The sequence below is a fragment of the Phragmites australis genome, chromosome 4, assembly GCF_958298935.1.
Source record: "Phragmites australis chromosome 4, lpPhrAust1.1, whole genome shotgun sequence".
In the NCBI taxonomy this organism is placed as follows: Eukaryota; Viridiplantae; Streptophyta; class Magnoliopsida; order Poales; family Poaceae; genus Phragmites; species Phragmites australis.
In genome coordinates this window covers 5556199-5575412 of record NC_084924.1, presented here as the reverse complement: position 1 = coordinate 5575412, position 19214 = coordinate 5556199, and positions in this window count along the sequence as shown.

Sequence of the window (19214 nt, the reverse complement as noted above, 5' to 3'; positions counted from 1 at the left end):
TTTGTTTCTCTTTAATCAGTGCTAACCAAAATTGATCATGTAAACCTGTCAAGCCATTTAATATGGTAAATTTGAAAGGAACATGCATTTTAACAATTGAATGCTCCATACAGAACTGCTACTAGAAGAGAACTGTGAACTTGTTTTTAAGAACAATATATGGACTCTAAATTAGTGCACCAAACTTCAGAGATACTACCTGAACCCGAGCAAGGGCTGACAATAATATTTGGGTACACAAAAGGTAGAGTAACAAATTTTAAAGCTTCAAGAGTTTTGATGCATCAAAGCTGAAGCAACAACTTTAAAAGCTTGAGGTCCAGGCATTCTGAATTGTTCCACCATCTGTTTTCTTCCTAGCTTCTCATCACTTGTTATTTGCTTCATCTACAAAGACAACAAATCTAGGGAATGGCCAAAAACTTCTATGGATTACCATATGGTATGAGTTGTCATACTCTCCAACAAACAATTGAACATAAACGGCATATTGGTATATGGTGTGCTAGTATAGTCATCACAATAATAGACATCGTATAATAGGCATCAAGTGATGACATTAAAATCTCAAAATGAAAAGAGCTGGGGAAAAAGGGTGAGGATGGAGCAGATGATAATCCTTGTCAAAAATACATGTACCTTGCAAAGTTTTCTTTCACATAAATGCACTAGAGCTGAAACAGTAAAATAGAGCAGGAGCTAGTTCCTTTTCTTCTTAAAAAAAATGTAAATTAGCATTCCCTATCATAACCACCTGGTCAAGGTCAAAATTTGGCATCATGGTTAATCTGGTCAAGGTCAAAGATAAGTAGGCATCATGATTATAGAAGTAATACAAATTCAATTAAATATTTGGATAAGAAATGAGTAATTACACTTGCAAAAAGTTGTAACAAGTACCACATACATATTTGTAACAAGCTGAATCTGACATGGACAAAGAGATTTCCAAATTTACGCTAAAGGTAACATAAAAGGGGTGATTTAACAAGTACCACATTTAAGTACCATCAGCGATTCAAATCCTAGCTGCCATTTTGTCCAAGAGATTCACATCCAAAAATCACTAAAAGGGAGAGACCAAAATCTTCAGAACCACTGTCCAGCAAAAGTAGGAACCACCATAGGCTACAGTAGGTCATTTGTCCACACATTTGTAGTTAACAACCACCTCTCAAAAGTCAAAACAACTGATGATCCTTATTTTACTTTGTTAAGAAACCACATCTCCCTCCTACAGTCCACCCTATATGAACTGGAGTGCATTTAGAATTTATGTACTCAAGTGGTTGAATAACAATTACCAACCAAACTGTAAGCAATAGCATAATATAAAAGTAGAATAGGTAAAATCAATGGATCATTATGACAATATGAACTATGACATCCAATAGGAACATAGAACCCCGAATGAGCTGCTTGAACATGATCTAGCATGAAAAAAAGGTGTCAGGTCAACTCCCCAACCATCTCAATCCATTGCAATAACTGAGCTAATCTCCAATGCCCCCTCCTAATCCTAAATCTGATATAGATTTGGAGTACACACACCGCAATCAACGGGAACAGAGATCCCATCCACAATCGAGACCACAACCTCCGCTGTCGGTGACACAGGAACCAGGGGTCCCCGAATCCCGAGGCCAGGACAGCAGAGTGCCACGTGACGTCCTCCCTCGAGGGTTTACCTCCCCGAGGTCCGAGAAGACCAAGTCCTGGGAGAGGGTGCTCGGGGCCATGAATAGTGGTCCCCGAGTACCCGAGTTCCCCGATGACCCAAGAAGACCAAGTGCCGGGAAGAGAGCGCTCAGGACTGCGAGCAGTGGCCCCTGAGCACTCAAGCCCCCCGACGACAAGAAAAGCCGAGTCTCGGGAAGAGGGTGCTCGGGGCCGCGAAGAATGGCCCCCGAGCACCCGAGTCCCCCGAGGACCCAAGGGAAGTCAGTTCCGGGAGAGAGTCCTCGGGGCCGTGAACAGTGGCCCCCGAGCACTCGGTTCTTCAAGGGCCTAAACAACCAGTTCCGGGAGAGGGTGCTCGGGGCCGTGAACAGTTGCCCCCGAGCACTCGGTTCCCCGAGGACCAAGAAAGGGCATATCCGGGAGAGAGTGCTCGGGGCTGTGAATAGTGGCCCCCGGGCACTGAGTTCCCCGAGGAGCCCGAGAAGTCCTTCGCCAGTGGTCCCTACAGAGGTCCAGCGGTGAGGTGTCAACTGGTGAGAGGCCCGATGCTACATTTAAGGGGGTGCATGGCCTATCACTTCCAACTGCTCCCCCCACGCTTTCTGTCAGTCCCTGCCACGGCCTGGCAGGGAGGTGTGAGGATATTTAATGCACGGGTCCCATCGCGGGACATCCGGTGCGCCTCGGGATAACATCTCAGAACCCGAGGTGCCCCTCCTACCGCCCTGCTGTGTCAAGCCCGCTCTAACCGGACGGGCACGTCGGGCTGCACGGTCGCTGCCCGGTGTGCCCTCCCCGCGGCGCTCGTTGAAAAATGACATGATGACGAACAAGATCAGACGGGGCGTGTTTTCCACCCGCCCCATCACCTCACGCAGCAGCCCATGATGGTTGCTATCCATTTATGGTGCCTCGGAAAAAGCGTCATCCCTTTCTGGGCACGCTACCGCCCCGGCGAGTATATATGCCGGGCGGGCTCGCCGGAGAAAGGGAGAGGTGGGTAGCCAAGTGAAGCACAGAAGGTAGACCAATTCGGACCAACCGAAGATCAAGACAACAGACGACGAGCACCGAAGAACTAGGAGCGCGAAGCTCTAGACTAGACAAATATTCTTGTAACCCAGCAAACACTCAGAGAGACATTCTCAGAGCATTTATAGCACACACACAGGAGTAGGGTGTTACGCTCAGTGCGGCCCGAACCTGTCTAAAAATCCCCTGAGCAGTTACTACCTCCTGCGTCCGATCCTTCCACTCCACCTGCATCGCATTTACGCCCATTTATTTCACCCGCAAAACGGATTCAGAATCATCCCTCTGACCGAATCTCAAAGGGGGTCCCTCCGGATCCCCGCTTGAGGAGTTCACCCTCCGACATCCGCCCTACTCAAACAGCGGCAAGAAAGACCAAATCCCCCGAGCAGCAACAGAAAACTTGACCACTACGGACAATGTCTCGATTGATGGGAAGGGAAGGGAAGGAATCAACTCACCTACACGGACACCGGAGCAAAAGTCCCCCCAAGATCTAGAACAAAAGCTAGGGTTAGGAGAAGAAGGTTCGGGTGTAGAGAGAGAGGGGGGAAGAGGGAGAAGAAGAGGAAGAGGAAGAGGGAGGCAGGCGTTCCTCACTGAGATGGGCGGAAGAAATAGGTCAGCGGTAACAAAGCTCACGCGAGGACACCGCCGCCATCACGAGTGAGCTCACGAGGAGCTCTGATCGGGAGAGATCGATGGGGAGGGAAGAGATCGTGGGCCGGTAATGTAATCCCTTCCCGCTGGATGTGGGCGGTATCGCCTATCCACGACCCGGTATCGGATCCCTCCGCGAACCAATTACAGGACAGCCCGACCAAACAGAAAAATATCGTTGCGTGATACCCTATGAATCGTTGACAACCCAAAATGGCCCAACCAAATAGCTTCTTAGAAGTCATGGAACAATTCCCTGTCCAAAGCATCCCATTGCAGTGTGGGATATGTGTGTCTTCAGATTGATTGAACCCAGCAAATCAGCATCCCATATTGAAAAGGGAAAAGTTAACAGCACCTCAGAGAAATCCGAGCTAAAAATCTTTGCATTCTATGCCACCTGTTGTAATATAGGTCAATCTCATAGAGCTAACTTAAACCTAAACTAGGTCTATCAAGCCTATTAATAATATGAAATTTAGTCCCATATTGCTCATCATATAAAATGGTATCTCCTCCTTCCAACGTTAAGAGACAAGGCGTTACCAAGATGTATACACAATCAATAATAAAGTGGAGCGATATATGACCACATCTTACGTATTTATATGTTGTTCCCTTAATTTTTTGTTTGATTTGTACGCGGTAACGTCATTATTACAACACATTATAAGTACGAGAGTGCTTGCAAAGCAGATATGTTCCTGCGCACTAATTTCTAGTGAATTTAACCTTTTTATTAAAGTTTTTTGGAAAAGAAAATAGGGCGACACTTGGGATGCTACTCCTCAGAAGACCAGCTGAGTCTTGCATTGGCAACTTTGCAGATGTGCCTCTCGGCCATCACCATCCTTATTGGGTAGCCACGGACCGTAGTAAGTGGTCCCACACCCCTCCGCAATGGGGGTGCGTCGCCACCGGCGGCATCGCCACCCTCACCATGGCAAGGTAGCCGAAACAACTACGTTGAAGGCAGGTCGGCACCGCCTCCATTAACTGCCTTGATAGGATCGAATACTAGCGTTGCCACTAGCAATGCCATTGATCCACTACAGCAGAACACACCATCAGTGGTGGTTCAAAATTGCCATCGGTCATAGACTATTAGTGCTGAGTATAGAACCGGTACTGAAAATTAGCATCAGTGTCAGTTCGTGAATAAAATGGACAGTGATAGTCCACCTATCACTGCTAGTTGGTAAAATATGTAGAGTATCATTGTCGGTTGATTTTACCAACTCACACCAATAGTTTTTCTCGTCCTTTTCAAATTTTGGTCGTTTGCCGTCAATAGTGTACAATATATTTATAGACACGCACATGTATATTTAATTCACAAGATGCCAAGTTTCATCGCAACATATATACACCAGCATATTTAAATTTAATTTATAAAATATCAAGTCTCATTATAGTATATATGCACCGCATACATATCAAATTTCGTTACATGACAGGTCCAAACTATTGTACTTAGACAACATGTCCAATCTAAAAAATTTATATTCATCATGGAGCATCACCGCACATGTAACCTTACTGCTCAAAACAAACAAAGGGAGAAAGAGAGGGGAGTGAAACTGAAATACTCACAGTGCTATGCACTCAAATGAGTCAATAATTGAGGCTAGGCACAGTGACAAACTAATGTAAGTAAAATTGCTCTCAGAATGTATATAACAATTGGCCCCATGACTGTCATAGTCATGTTCCCTAATTGTCCTATCAAATACATCATCAACTGGGCAAATTTTCTAAATTCTCAGCTAGTAATTAGAACTTGGGCAGAATCCTTAAGTTTTAAAGTATCATCATGGACAATGTTACCATGCCAAGTGAGAGAGAGCATAAAATCTGAACAAAAAGATGCAAAACAAGTACTGACAGTATATAAAGGCTAAATCAGTTGCAATATCCCGAATAAAAAATGGCAAGCACTCTCTCAACCACAACAACACCTATATCATGGATCAAATTAACAAGCAGACCACTAGAGTTCCAACAACAAATGTTCCTCGGTGTACAAAACATATCAGGGAGTACCATCAACACAACCTCGAGGGGCTACCAAATTTAACAAACAACTAGAAATATGACAGGTCTAAAAATACCCAATCTCAGCAGCACTGTTTTGCATCAAAAATGCCCAATCTCAGAAATTTTATTCATCAACGAGCATCACTGCACATCACTACAATCATCTACCAACCCGAGGGGGAGGAGATGGATGGGGAGGAGCAGATGGCGAAGGTGATGCGGACGGTGATGGGGGTGGGTCGGGATCGACGAAGGTGACGCGGACGGAGCGGCGGCTCGGGGACGAAGGCGACTGGTGAAGTAACCATCCCCATCGTGCAACATTTGTTCTATGTCCTCTTTATTGTTACCAACAAAAGTATCACCTCTATCGTTCTCGACAAAAATATATTTGAATGTTGCCATATCGAAGTCTTTGTTAGCTGTCGTATCGTTGCTTCCGTTATCTTCGACTGTTGGTTGCCCTTCATACATAACATTTTTCAAGTTCATCGTGCTTAGTCCAACAGGTATAGCAAGCTTTGAAACCCATGTGAATCAAGTGTGCACGAATCTTCTTTATGTTTAAAAACTTCTCGTTCTTGCAATCGACGCACATACAACATATATAGTGATCGACACATTTCCTTTTTGGCTTCTTGTACATCGTGATAGCCATAAAAAAAGCCTCAACTGCGTTAAAGAACTTTGGCCCTCGATCCTTGCACATCTATGATCGGTCCATCTGCAAATCATTATAATTAAATTCATGTAATTTATAATCATTAAACATTAAACATTTCAAAATCTAGAACAAATTCATTGAATTACCTCGTATCTTGATTGGTCCCTATTTGAGGGCCCGTCTCATTCTGATACTTGGACCGGGTTGTGGGACCCATCTTCTAAAGGCCGTCATGTCCAATTATGACCCATGGGTGGACGAGACTTTCCTACAACATAATATTCTATCAATTATGTTAATCCACCGCATTGATTAGTGAATTGAGGAAATCCATTGGATTGGTATTTAAATTTAAGACTTTAAAAATATACGCAATCCACATACTAGAAAATTGGAGCTAGATTTTAGGGGCGTAAATACCTCCCTGATTTTTTATTTTATACAAGGATGCCACTGAATGATAGTTCTAGTGGTATTTTTGCAATTTTTAATGGCAAATTTATAATAACGGTTCAAATAGTGGAAAATTTACAATTGTCCCTATATTTTAATGTATGCACTCATATCTATTTACATGTGACTTTAATCTCCTCCTTAAATAATCTAGAATGATAAAATTATGATCTTTCTCTAATTATAATTCAATTCAAGCTCTTGCTCCTTTCAAAATCTAACACCAAGGAACAAGTACCTCAATTCAAACCTAGAGTAATCTAGCAACTAAATACAATTAAGAATGAAATGTAGATCATCCCTATACATCTAACAATGACAAAATTACAAATTTTTCTATATTAGATCTCAATTGGATCTCAAAATTTATCACCATAGAACAAACACCAACCATCAACCCTAGAGCAATCTACCAAGTAAAACTATCTGAAAATAAAATATAGATCATCTTACTAACCTTACAACACCTTGACTCCTCTAACTTTTGAATGCTCCAACCGCAACGATGGCAAAAATGGTGACCGACGCTGTTCTGCATGGGCTCGTGGTGGCTCTATTCTACTCAGGCTTGGGGGAGAAGGTGGGCTTTTATATTGCAGCAAACATCAGCGTCAGTTGGTAGATAGAATTGGCACTGAAACAGATTATCAGTGTTGTTCGTGGCTGAAACCGACACTAATACATAGAGGCTCAATCATTGTTCGCACGCACGAGATTAAGAACTGATATTGATACATTTTCAGTCGTGATTACTATTCAACCAGCATTGATGAGGCGACACTTATGACAAGTTCTGTAGTAGTGATCCCCCATGACGGTTTAGGGCATCATCGACGACCGATAGCCATCACTGATCTGGCATGGCGGATCACGATAGTCATCGAGCCATCACGCCGATCTCCGCCTTGGTGGGACGGTTAGCTGGTGAGAGACGCGCTTCCACCACCGTGCCAACTCATGGGCCAACAGGTGCGCAGGCATGTTGGCCCACCACTCCGACACTGTTAGGCCGCAACTTTGGGGCAGTCAACGAGAAAACATGCACAACCACATCACCAGCACCGTCGGACCACGCCCTCAAGAGGGTTGACTGGCATACAGACAGATGGGATTGCCACCACCGTGCACACCACCACATCACCACCACCGTCGAACCACGCCCTCGGGCGGGTTGGCTGGCATATGGACGGACGGGACAGTCGTTGCCGTGCTCTGCCTTTGTGCGAGCAGACGAGAGTGAGCGGATACCATGGTGCTACCGCCTTCATGCCCTTCTGGGCCAACGAGCAAGTGGGAAATGCTATCACTGCCGCACCGCCGCCTCTACACAAAGTTGGCTGGCTAGCCCGCACAACGCCCATGCTTCTAGGACGAGCGTGCTTGCGAGCGTTGCTGCAACTACCTCCAGACGGCTATGGTAGATGGACCGTGTGAGTGAGAAAAGTCCCACATGGAACATGTACAGCTGCACCTTCTACTTGGTAAATTTGCAAATAAGCCATTAGGTTCTACAAAATTGTGTTTAAGTCCTAAAGTACAATTATACCCTTTTGGAAGTAAAACTACAAATAAACCCCAAGAATTTATAGTTTAATATCTATGACTTTAAACATATTGTAATACACATGTTTAAGCATGATTATATTATGGAAGTATGTATTTAATTCTAGAAATTGCTTTATACTATGTTTCAAGTTTAGAATGTATTTTCTATGCTTATTCAAATAGTAGAATTCATGTTAAATATGTTTATGGTCTAAATTTTCTATTTTATGACCATTTTATCTATGTGTAACTCTAGAGCACCTCACTACCATATGTTGACCTGTGACGATGATATATAATTAATATTATTTACTATGTAAATATGATATATCTATAAGGTGTATACGATCCGCACGAGTATCTTACTCGATCCGATATGATTTGTAACTACCATGGAGATATATAAGGAAGATAATTTGTGAGAAACCGTCCAAACAGTATTCTAATTAATCATCAGGGGATCATTAACATAATCATAACCTCGACGATTAACCAGAATACCATCCTGGTAGTCCCGGCACGTGTTTTATGCCAAAGATTGGAACACATGCCTTCCAACATTTAGCATCACAACATAGCTTAAGAAAGAGCAAGAAATTAAAGTTATATTACAAGTTCTTAAGTATGCAACAAGTTACTACAATTTACAGAAAAAGAGAGTTAGGAGGAGACTAAAACCTGATCAACTCCTAACCAGCAAAAGAAACTAAGCAGCGAAAGACTAAAAGCTATACAACAAAAGAATAATGGAGCCACATGATCTTAAGATCTACCCCAAAAGCATGACCTCCGAGAGTAGAATGAACTACTCTTACCCGTCACCCTGATCAGTAAGCACGAAGTAGCCAAACACTGGCTCTTACTCACCAGTAGCACTTGAAAGCGCAAACATGAGTACGAAAGTACTCACAAGACTTAAACTATATAGAGCATATATACATAGCTCGACTCCAAGGATTATGCATTGAGCTATTAGCAAGGAAAAACCACGTGGTTAAGTAAACATATACGGTAAGCAACCTAGACACATATGTGTGAGTGACTAACTTAACCAACAACATATATCATAAACCCTACAATTTACCAACTGAACATAATATAACTGTAACCATCATGAATATCAATATATAACAGTAACCAACACAACTATCCCCCACTAAACCATACCACAACCACAATCAAAAACTCTACGACCGATGCGGATGGACAGAAGCATGCTCATAACTGAGAGAACGGCATTTTGAAATGTGTTAACACCCTGCAAGGGGATACTTCTGGACCCACACAACTTGAAGACCATACGGCTCGCATAACCACACAGGTCCATACGAGGGGTACTCATATCAACATTTCCCAATAAGCCCCGATCATTTGAAACATACAGCGCTCGGCACGACGGTACTAGAACTACTCCCGAAACAAACTAGTAACACTACAAGCTCACCTACTCACGCCGTAGATATTCAGACCCCAAATGACCATAGCTACAAAGATATTCGGCTCGTCTTACCATTAGATTGGCATGTTGTGAGTAAGGAAAGTACTAAAGCCAACGACAACTACGGAGGGCCTTAACCGATGCAAGCGATCTATGGTGCCTGAGTTTCTCTCCCAGACTGCCCCTAGGACTTTCCTCTGGAGCAGATACACCCCTAATACCGCCCACATCTCGTCTCATTCTCACCACTCATCCAACCGTCTCATCATCATCATCATCATCATCAAGTATTTGTGAACCAAGTAGTAAGCCCTAGGCTCGCAAACAACGGTGACACCGTCGTTCGACTTCTACTGATGACTTAAGCATTACTAAGTATATCGGACGACTCTTAGACATCGACCATGTGACTATGGCTACAAGTATATGGATGAACAATAATTCAAGGTAGACGAATCACGCAAACAACATAGGTTCTACCCATTTGCCTGACATCTACTCAAAACATATACAAACATACATAAGCATAACTTATCAATTTTTAGACTCCATTCATTTGAAAAAAAAGGTACAAAATGCTTAGTTGCTTGCCTTGCTGCACTTGGTTTTGCCCGACACTCCTCGTACAGAATTCACAGAAATGCAGGAGCTCGCTGCCGTCTTCGCCCACACTCGCGCTTCGGTTCTTCGCTCACTAAAGGGAGAGCGCGTGCAATGATGAGTATGAATGAAGTGCAACAATGCATACCCAATATGCATATGAAGAAAAGCCATAAAAATATACTTTAAATTGCATGAACATCTTTTCCTAGCTAGCACAAGTCATAAAAAGACTATAAAAATTGGATTCACCCATTTTGGACTTGTAAAGAATTAACAGTGAGTTAATAAAGCCTTAACACAATTAATTTATCCCAAAAACTTAATTAACTATTTCATGGCTGGGAATATTTTTAATAGGTAGAGGAGGTTATTATGAAACTAACAAAATTAGTTTCATAATTTTGAAGCTACGGAGAATTTATTATGAATTTTACAAGCCGCAAACCGCCTGATGAACAGTAACTGCGGATTATCCGCGAATTTCTGCAGAGAATCTGGACTGTCCAGAATTGCTCTAAAAAAAGGGAAAACTTTGCCAAATCAACTTGCTAGCCTCTACAATCCAAAGGGGAACATATTTGAGGTAGTTTATGGGGTTTAGAACTCACTCATTAACCCAACAACTCAATTCCTAACTTAAATCTCATCAAATCCTCATTTTTGTCCAAAGCATCAAGAACTTATGAACTTTGCTTTATCATGAAATCGACCAACCAAATTACGAATTCATGCCATGGGGAGACTAAGAGACTTACCCATGGTGCTTGTGGAGGTTAGTGACCGCCGGGTGATGAAGGAAACGAAGTGAAACGCTCGGGAGACGAAGAAATCCGGTGTTCCTCACGTTTGAACCCTAAACACCAAAAGATATCAAAATCGGCTCGAATCCTCTGGAAAAACAAAAATGAATTGGAGGGATAGATAGCTTACAAACTAGAAAACGAGTAGACATTATATGCACACCTCGATTTCTTCTCTTGAGGTGGGATTTTGAGGGAGAAGGAGTGAGTGTTCGAGAGAGGGGGGGAGGAGCAGCCGCTGCTGCTGCCTTGCTGCTGTGAGGGAGAGGGAGCACGAGTGAGGGTGGGCTGGAGTAGGTGGGAGAGTGTAAGAGAGGGAGTGGACTGCTACCCAAAGAAAGGTGGAGTGGTTGGCCCACATGTTAAAGAAAAAAATCTGTTTCAACTACGAATTCAATCTTTTCTCTCCTGAATTTCTTTCTCTCATCCAAATGACTCAGAACGAAGTGCTCTAGTATGCCAAAATATTTTACCTCAAATCTAATTATTACGCTAATGACACATGATTAAGTTTAATCATAAGATTACGAAATTTGGGACGTAACATAATTGTATTGAATAAGAAGGCTATCCCCTATTCAGGAAGAGTCTCTTAGATATCCTGGAGAACAACATTTTGGAAAGTATTACACTCGGAAGAGTCTGAGTAGATTACGTCCGCTCTGTCCCAACTATAAAAGGAGGAGAGTAGGGTACGTCCAAGACACGCTAATCCATAGAAGCATATGACTCATAGCAACAAAGCAACTTGTGCCTATAGATCAATGAAGTCGCAAAACCTCATATCAAACCTAGTCGAGTAGGAAACATCAACACCTAGTGAAGATCCACGATAAAAGCAACCATCATCCGACTAGGAGTTTAGCAGTAGGAATACGGAGAAATCCGCTTAGATGCTTAGGACTAGATCTATGAACACGCCCTATTATAAACTTTGATCCTAGGATTAGTTAAGGCAAGACATAACGTAAAGCTATTATCCACTCGGCGGCCCAAACATGTGTAAACCCCGCGTCCCTCGTTGCAATATTCTTCTTCAACCACGCATGTATCTCTATATTTTATATTATAAATATTTGGCAACCATTCATAATTCCCCATCAACTTGCATCACATTGTAGACATCATGAAAAGGTGTCTCAGACCTATCCCAACCATGGAAAAAATTCAGATTTTTTTTTAAAAAAAATTGGAGGGCATGGGTAAAATGATTTTGGTCAGATTTTGGAAAACTTAGATCCGATTTCGATTAAATTTCAGCCAAATTTAAATAGTTTCGGTCAATTTCAGTCGGTAACACAAATACCATAGGTGACGGTAAGACCAAAAATCACCGATTTTGGCTAATTTTCGGTCTAATTTTTTTTCCACGATCCCAACCATGTAATTCCTAGTGCTAGAGTCGGACTACTACAACAACTTATGTGATAAAGAAGCTGATACAGGCCTCTGTGCATTTGGGCTTTCATCTACAATGGACATAAAAGAAGAATCTCAAAGATCCGAAAGGGCATGGGCTTTGGTTTACCTAAAGAACCATATAAGCTATGATCTGGACCCCTATGGGCTTTCATCTTTAAAATTTTATTTGATTAAGACGCAGTAACATGATCATTACACCCACCAATCATTTTTTCCTTTTACTCCAAAACAAATCATGCCCCCTGTTTTTTTCTTCTCTTAAAGAAAAGGGAGTATTTGGTGTGAACTGCAAAAATATTTGGTGTGATCGGCGGCAGCTCAAGACGAGGCAGCTTTGCACAGGCCTGAGCGCGGCAGGGAGCCGCTGGCAGGCGGCAGGCTGGCAGCACAGCCGCACAGGACTTGACTGCCCATCTGTCCGAGACTGCGAGCCTGAACCAAACAGTTGCTTGACCCGAGCGCGAGCGGCTCACCGCATGCTGTCAGGTTCGGGGGTCCAGCCGGCCGGGGCAGGGGCAGGGCCAGGGCCAGGGACAGCAGCAGAGTGGTATTAATACGTAACCTAAATTTGCCAGTTCTAATCAGGCACGTGGGGCCGGTTACGTGAAGTCCACTGCTGCTCTCTCTCTCTCTCAGATCTCGTGATGCATATGATTAGATACACTCCATCGTCGCCTACTTGCATTTAATAAGTTAGAGTATAATTGAAGTGCGCGATCTATCTATCTGCTTCATCTAATTAGCTATATAACCATTCTGGACTCGTAGGTTTGTTCCACATGGTTAGCAGTTCAGTGAAATTGTATAAGGACTTGCTTGGAACACGAATTTCACAGAGAAAAGATGAAGATCGTGCGTAGTTCTTGCAAAACGAAGTCGCCGTGTTCGATCACAGATCTTAGTACAGCCAGAAGTATGATCTTTACATGGAATAATTAGTACTCTACTGGTCAAGCAATCAGGATTAAGGAATCATAATTCCACTACAGCTATCATCACCGGGTAGCAAGGCTAGGGATGCAAATTTTATATTTTATATTTTATTAAATATTCACTCATATCTAATTAAATTAATAAAAAATAAATTAAGTAACGATTTAGAACTACCTATTAAATACTCCCTTGTATCCTTAAGCAAGACTTGATGAGTGCTGATTGCTGAACGTGTTAGCTAGCCTCAGCATTTCGATCCTTGCTGAACTCCTAAAAATTATTTCCGTCGTGCTCAGCTTGGATTTATGAAAGAAAATGCATCCACATATCTATTTACCTTACATTGATGATTTATGAATTGATTCCAGCAACAAATATATAAACTGACAGGAATATATAATTATCTCATAGATTCTATATATCTCTAAAACATGTATAAGAGGATCATCTGTATCTTACTTGATACGAGGCTGATTGTAGCTATTGCGGATTAAGATATGGAGATAAAATATAAAAAAACTGTTTGTTTTGAATCAGAAAATTATCTGTAATTCATAAAGGAATGGTAGATATTTAGGAGTTCCACAATGTAAGTAGACTACGTTTGAGCTATTCAAATATGATCCTATACTTTGTTCCCCGACTATTTAAGTTAGGGAGAGAGAGGTACGTCCTAAGCATCAAGGAATCAGATCCGGACATAAACATAGCTACCGGTTCACACCGGTACGATAGTGAAAAACCAGTAGTTCAATCAGTAAACCGTGAACCAGCCATGAGAACGGTTCGCTAGCCGGTCCGGATTTCCGTTCATTGCTTCAATGCTGTGCCACGCCGCCACTGCTCAGCATCGAGGAATCAGATCCGGACATAAACATAGCTACCGGTTCGTGAAAAACCAGTAGTTCAATCAGTAAACCGTGAAGCAGCCATGAGAACGGTTCGCTAGCCGGTCCGGATTTTCGTTCTATGCTTCAATGCTGTGCGTGCCACACCGCCACTGCTCAACTCGTAGCGTGGATGCGATTAGACGGCGAATAAAACGAGGGGGCGGCAGGGGGAAGTGGGGCATTTAGTTGCCTGGTTCCCGCCTGCTGCGCTTTCCTTGTGACGAGCCGTTTGGTTGGGTCGTCGCCTTTCTACGTTTCCACTTCCATCTGGATAGGCGTTAGCGCACTACCAGATCTTCAGCTGTGTTTGGAGGTTGCCACCTTCGTGAAAGTGAGTAAATGGGGCACGACTGGTGCGCCGGATACTTTGTATAAAGTTGGTGAGTCTATTCAGAGATAAGTAGTGTTCAGGAAAACAATGTTGCGGCTTATGATGACCATGAGGGAGTCTCTGCGTTTCCAGTGATTTTTCGATTCGTAAGAGCAGGAGAACGAGCTAGCCTGATATCGTAGACATGCTGTAGCATCGGATAGCACAGGTCAACTTTTCCAACACCCACCGACCTAACTAAACGCATTAAGTAGTTTTGTTGTATAAAACACGAGTCGGTTACTGTTTCAAATTTCTCCTACTCCTCTCATTTATTTAAAAAACCATAGAATTTAAATAGTTTATCTATTTTTATTATCTACTTTTATCATCTAACTTTCTCACTTTATTACCAGCTACGGATATAAAACTAGTTTTACTAATAAAAGTAAATAAAAAATTAATAAAAAATTAATGAATAATCTTTTTTTTAATATTATCTAAAATCAAACTACGGTATCACTTCTAACATATTTATTCAGTGGTGTACATCTTACTATCTTAAATTTATATTTAATATTACTATATTTAATATTTGTATTTTTTTACTATTAATACAGATCTGCTTCGTTGGAGTCAAAAGGTTGGGTCCGTCACGAAACAGGGCCAGCTGGCCAGGTCAGCTCCGTCGCGTACCAGGGCGAGAGACGCGCTCGCACCGTATCTGGCCGAGATCAGATCAGCCCCCGCCCCCACCTCCCCACGGTGTCGCACACAGATACGGCCAGTCACGCATCGTACCGCCGGAGGCCGGCCCGTGACGCCTGACGCGTCCGGGAATCGGGAGCGGCTCGGGTTGGATTCCACACGATGTCACAGGCACGTTCAGACTTCAGACCGGTGGAGAACAGAACAGCAACACTGATGTCATGTCCCAGGGCACCAGATGCCGACTCCGCAGAAGATCCCCGAGACCATATCGTCCCAACTGATATTTTTAAGACTCCAAATCCACTCACGTGAGCCTCGTCGACGCGCTGGGCCGGCCAGACGGCGAGCAGAGCAGCCGGTTTCGGGATCCGGATCCCCTGACTTCCCAAGAGTTAGGGCGATAGATCTCATCCGTCCATTCACAATCTAAGGTCTCGCAGCGGAGTGAAGTGAGAAGATCCCTGTCCGCTGGTTTCGACGTGGGCGCGCGAAGTAAACGCGCGGAAGCGGGCGGGCTAGGAATCATATTTTATAGGATTTTTAAAAAGATTTTTATAACATTCTAATTTAATTAGATATTTTTTAATCTAACGATTGGATTGAAAAGAAGAGAGAAAAAATAATATGTTATTATAAAAAGAATATTTTTTATATCATTTGATCTTATAAAATTTGCTTTGCACCAAAAACTCGGGCAACAGTCGCGTGTGGTTCCTGAAAAATCGACAGGAAATGACGGCGTTCTCGGGGAGTGGCAGGGGCGGCCCAGCCCTCGGTTCGTGCGCAGAGGAGCCGAGACAGATCGAGCGATTCCTGCGACCACGCCGTGCTCCGTGCCTGCGCCTCCGGCCCGAAATGCCCTCGTACGAACGAACCCATCTTTCACGACCTGCTCCTCGCTGCTTGCCAATGAGCGCCCGCTAAGCGCATCACGTGGTCAGAGGTCAGTAGATTAAAAAATGTTTTCCTAAAATGTTTAGTATTAAAAACGTATTTGCAGCTACTCCGTATCATAGAATCCCAGTACTGGAATAGGAAGGAAAAAAAAGCTTTCACAATTCATATCGCCATGGTACAGCAGCGTTTTGCACAGAGCGGCGGCCTTTATAGCTCACCCGGCGCGCTGAGGCATGCATGAGGACAAGAAGACCACGATGGAGCAGCTGGGGCTCCGGCACCCGGGAAAGACAATTTTGTATGGGTGTGACACGGGTTACTTCTTTTTGTTCATCTCTTGTTTAATATTTATTTATCTGGTAAATTTTTATATATTTTACAATTTTTTTATCTAAGATCTCTAACATTAATCTCAATGTAAATAAAAGATTCTGATAATACCTGACTTAGAAAGGAATAGTGAAATTTTTCTGCAAAGACTAATGAAAATTTTCCCACAAGATGCGCTGCGGATCTGAATGATGTCCACCCCAAACAAGTGGGCAAAGCTCTCCCTCCAGGCGAGTTGGTTGCTTTCACAGGAAGGGTGCCAGCGCCAGTAGACGCGGACGTGTCCTGCGACACGCACGCATATACATACACGGACACATGGCACTGCCGGTGGGCCCCCACGTTCAGGGACCATGGCGACTGAAGGTGCCAAGGCTTCCTGTGGTGGCCATAGCCATGCTGGGCACGGAGGGAGAGGGGGAGCAAGCGAACCAGCTCCCCGTCAGTCCTCGCCGTCTCGTCAGGGCACGCGGTCCACGGTCTATGTGTAGGGCAGCCGAGCACAGTGCAGCAGCAGGAGTCTACAGAGCAAGGCATGGATGCATGGCCGCTTGTACAGTTACGCCGTACCAGCTGAAGTCTCCCTACGTCCAGTAGTGAAATTTGGGGCTGGCTTTTTTTTTAAATTTAGGTTTTAACTATTGTATCAATTGCAGGTTCAACATTTACTATCATTTTTATAATATTTAGAATCATACTACTAGTTTAAAAAAAATAGATTTATACCACTAGTTAGATCGAAATAGTGATAAGGACCGAACAATTTTTTTTATTAAAATCATGTCAACTAGTAGTAAGAACCGAACAAGTTTCTAGAGCCAGAAGCATTAATTGAATAATTATAAAAATTGATATCAAAAACCAAAACGGTAATTTAAACGATAACAAAAACCTAAATTTTCCTCTCTTTTTTCTTGTTCTTGCTTTCTGTTTTAATGAACTGCTCTCTTCAGTGCTAGCTCTACTGGCCGGGCTCAGGCTGTGTCTGGTTGACTGACAATTTGATGTAGTGAAAGTTACAAAATTTAACCGTGCTGTTGTACATGTATTTTATAAAAGGGAATATCAGTAATATTTTGAAGAGCGAGACATTACTGTTGCGCAAGGGAAAACAAATTGCGCTTACTGAACAGTGCAACCAAAATTTTGGCACGACGATAAACCACTTGCAATTCTACCCGTATTAATACCGTGGGCCTACTGTTCAACCACACCATCTTTTAATTCGAAAAGCAATGCGCTCGACAGCCTACCTATCCAAAAACAAGCCAACACGCGTGAATGGACGGACTACCTCATGTACAAACCAACTTCTTCTGACGACAGCATTTGTGGGCATGGACTCCATCCATGTCTGTCTAGTCGCAAGCAATTGGAATTCTTATTAGTCCTTTTTGCTTTGCAGGAATTTAGCATGAAATCCGATAATTGTAATTTAAGCCCATAAACCGCTCAGTCGAAACTGAACGAGCATCGAACCGAAACTCACAGGCCATTTTGGGTTGTATGGTCACACGTTCTGATCACAAGTGGCTGCATGCTGGAATTTTTTTAGAATTAAGTAGTTTGTTTTGACCATATAAAAAAGCTAAAATTAATAATATTACTTTAAAATTAAAAAAGTATGCACCACCATCAAATTCTTTCTAGCTTCGCCCCAGCTGATCACCTGGGTTCAACCATCTGATTAAGCCCAAATAATACGTGCCACCATCTTGTTTCTTCTCTCAGTTTCCTGATGAACTTATGAATGCGAGCGACGTCCCTTGGGCTCGACGCAGACGTACCGTTGTCCACTGGGCACCGGCGCCATTAGTGAAACGCAGTAACCAACGAACTGATCCTTTCCTTCTCTTGGGGATTGGGACCTCAGATTACTAGCACCGCTCGCGTTGTTCCAAGGCCAGGCATGGGAGAGTGGGGAGGATGACACGCAAACGACCGTGGATTTTGATTCCCCTGCTTGCGGAATCCGATGTTCAATTCACTTTCACTATGTTTGGTAGAGTTTTTTTATGGAAGTGATTATTCGAATGAAGTGATTTTATAGTTGAAAGTGATTCTTTAAAATAAAATATATGGGTGAAGTGATTATATATGAGAAGTGAATTAGAGAAAGCTATTTTTTTTCAACTTCACAGCTTCTAGATCATTTCAGAGAACCATTCCCACGGATTTTACTCAGTGAGTTAAAAGTTAAAAGTTACTGTTTATCAGAGCTCTCCTGATTTCAACCAAAAAGCTGCTCTGAAAACTCTACCAAGCAGTCTCTTAATATTTTGTTTGACGCAAGTAAAATCAGTAAAAATTATATCAAATACTAGTTTGTACTTTTAAGCTTATCCAATCATTTCGTAGAAATGATTTATTAAAATAAACTTGATGTTAAAGATTGAAAAAATCAATTTTTCTAATTTACTTTTCTCATAGAACTTCTTTCTTAAAAAAATCATTCTTAATAACCAAATCACTTTAACCTTAAAATCACTTTACCACGACATTTAGAACAAGAGAGCTCCACCAAGCATACATAATCCAGACACACGGTCGCAATCGCGTCTGATCGGTCGGGTGGACGGTCCAGATTTCCCTGAACGTCTACTAAGGAGTTTGTCAGTTGATTAGTGCTCGGACAGCATCGTGGACCGCTGTCATCAGTTACTCCTCGTGATCCTGGCTAGGGATGCGCGGGCCCACATGGCAGACCCAGGTATCGGGATACGGTGGCGCCACTCTCGGGGCCAGGTGAGCCCCGCAGCCAGGCCTTTGGGGGCATCTGCGGCTGCAGCCATTGGATCGATCAAAAGAT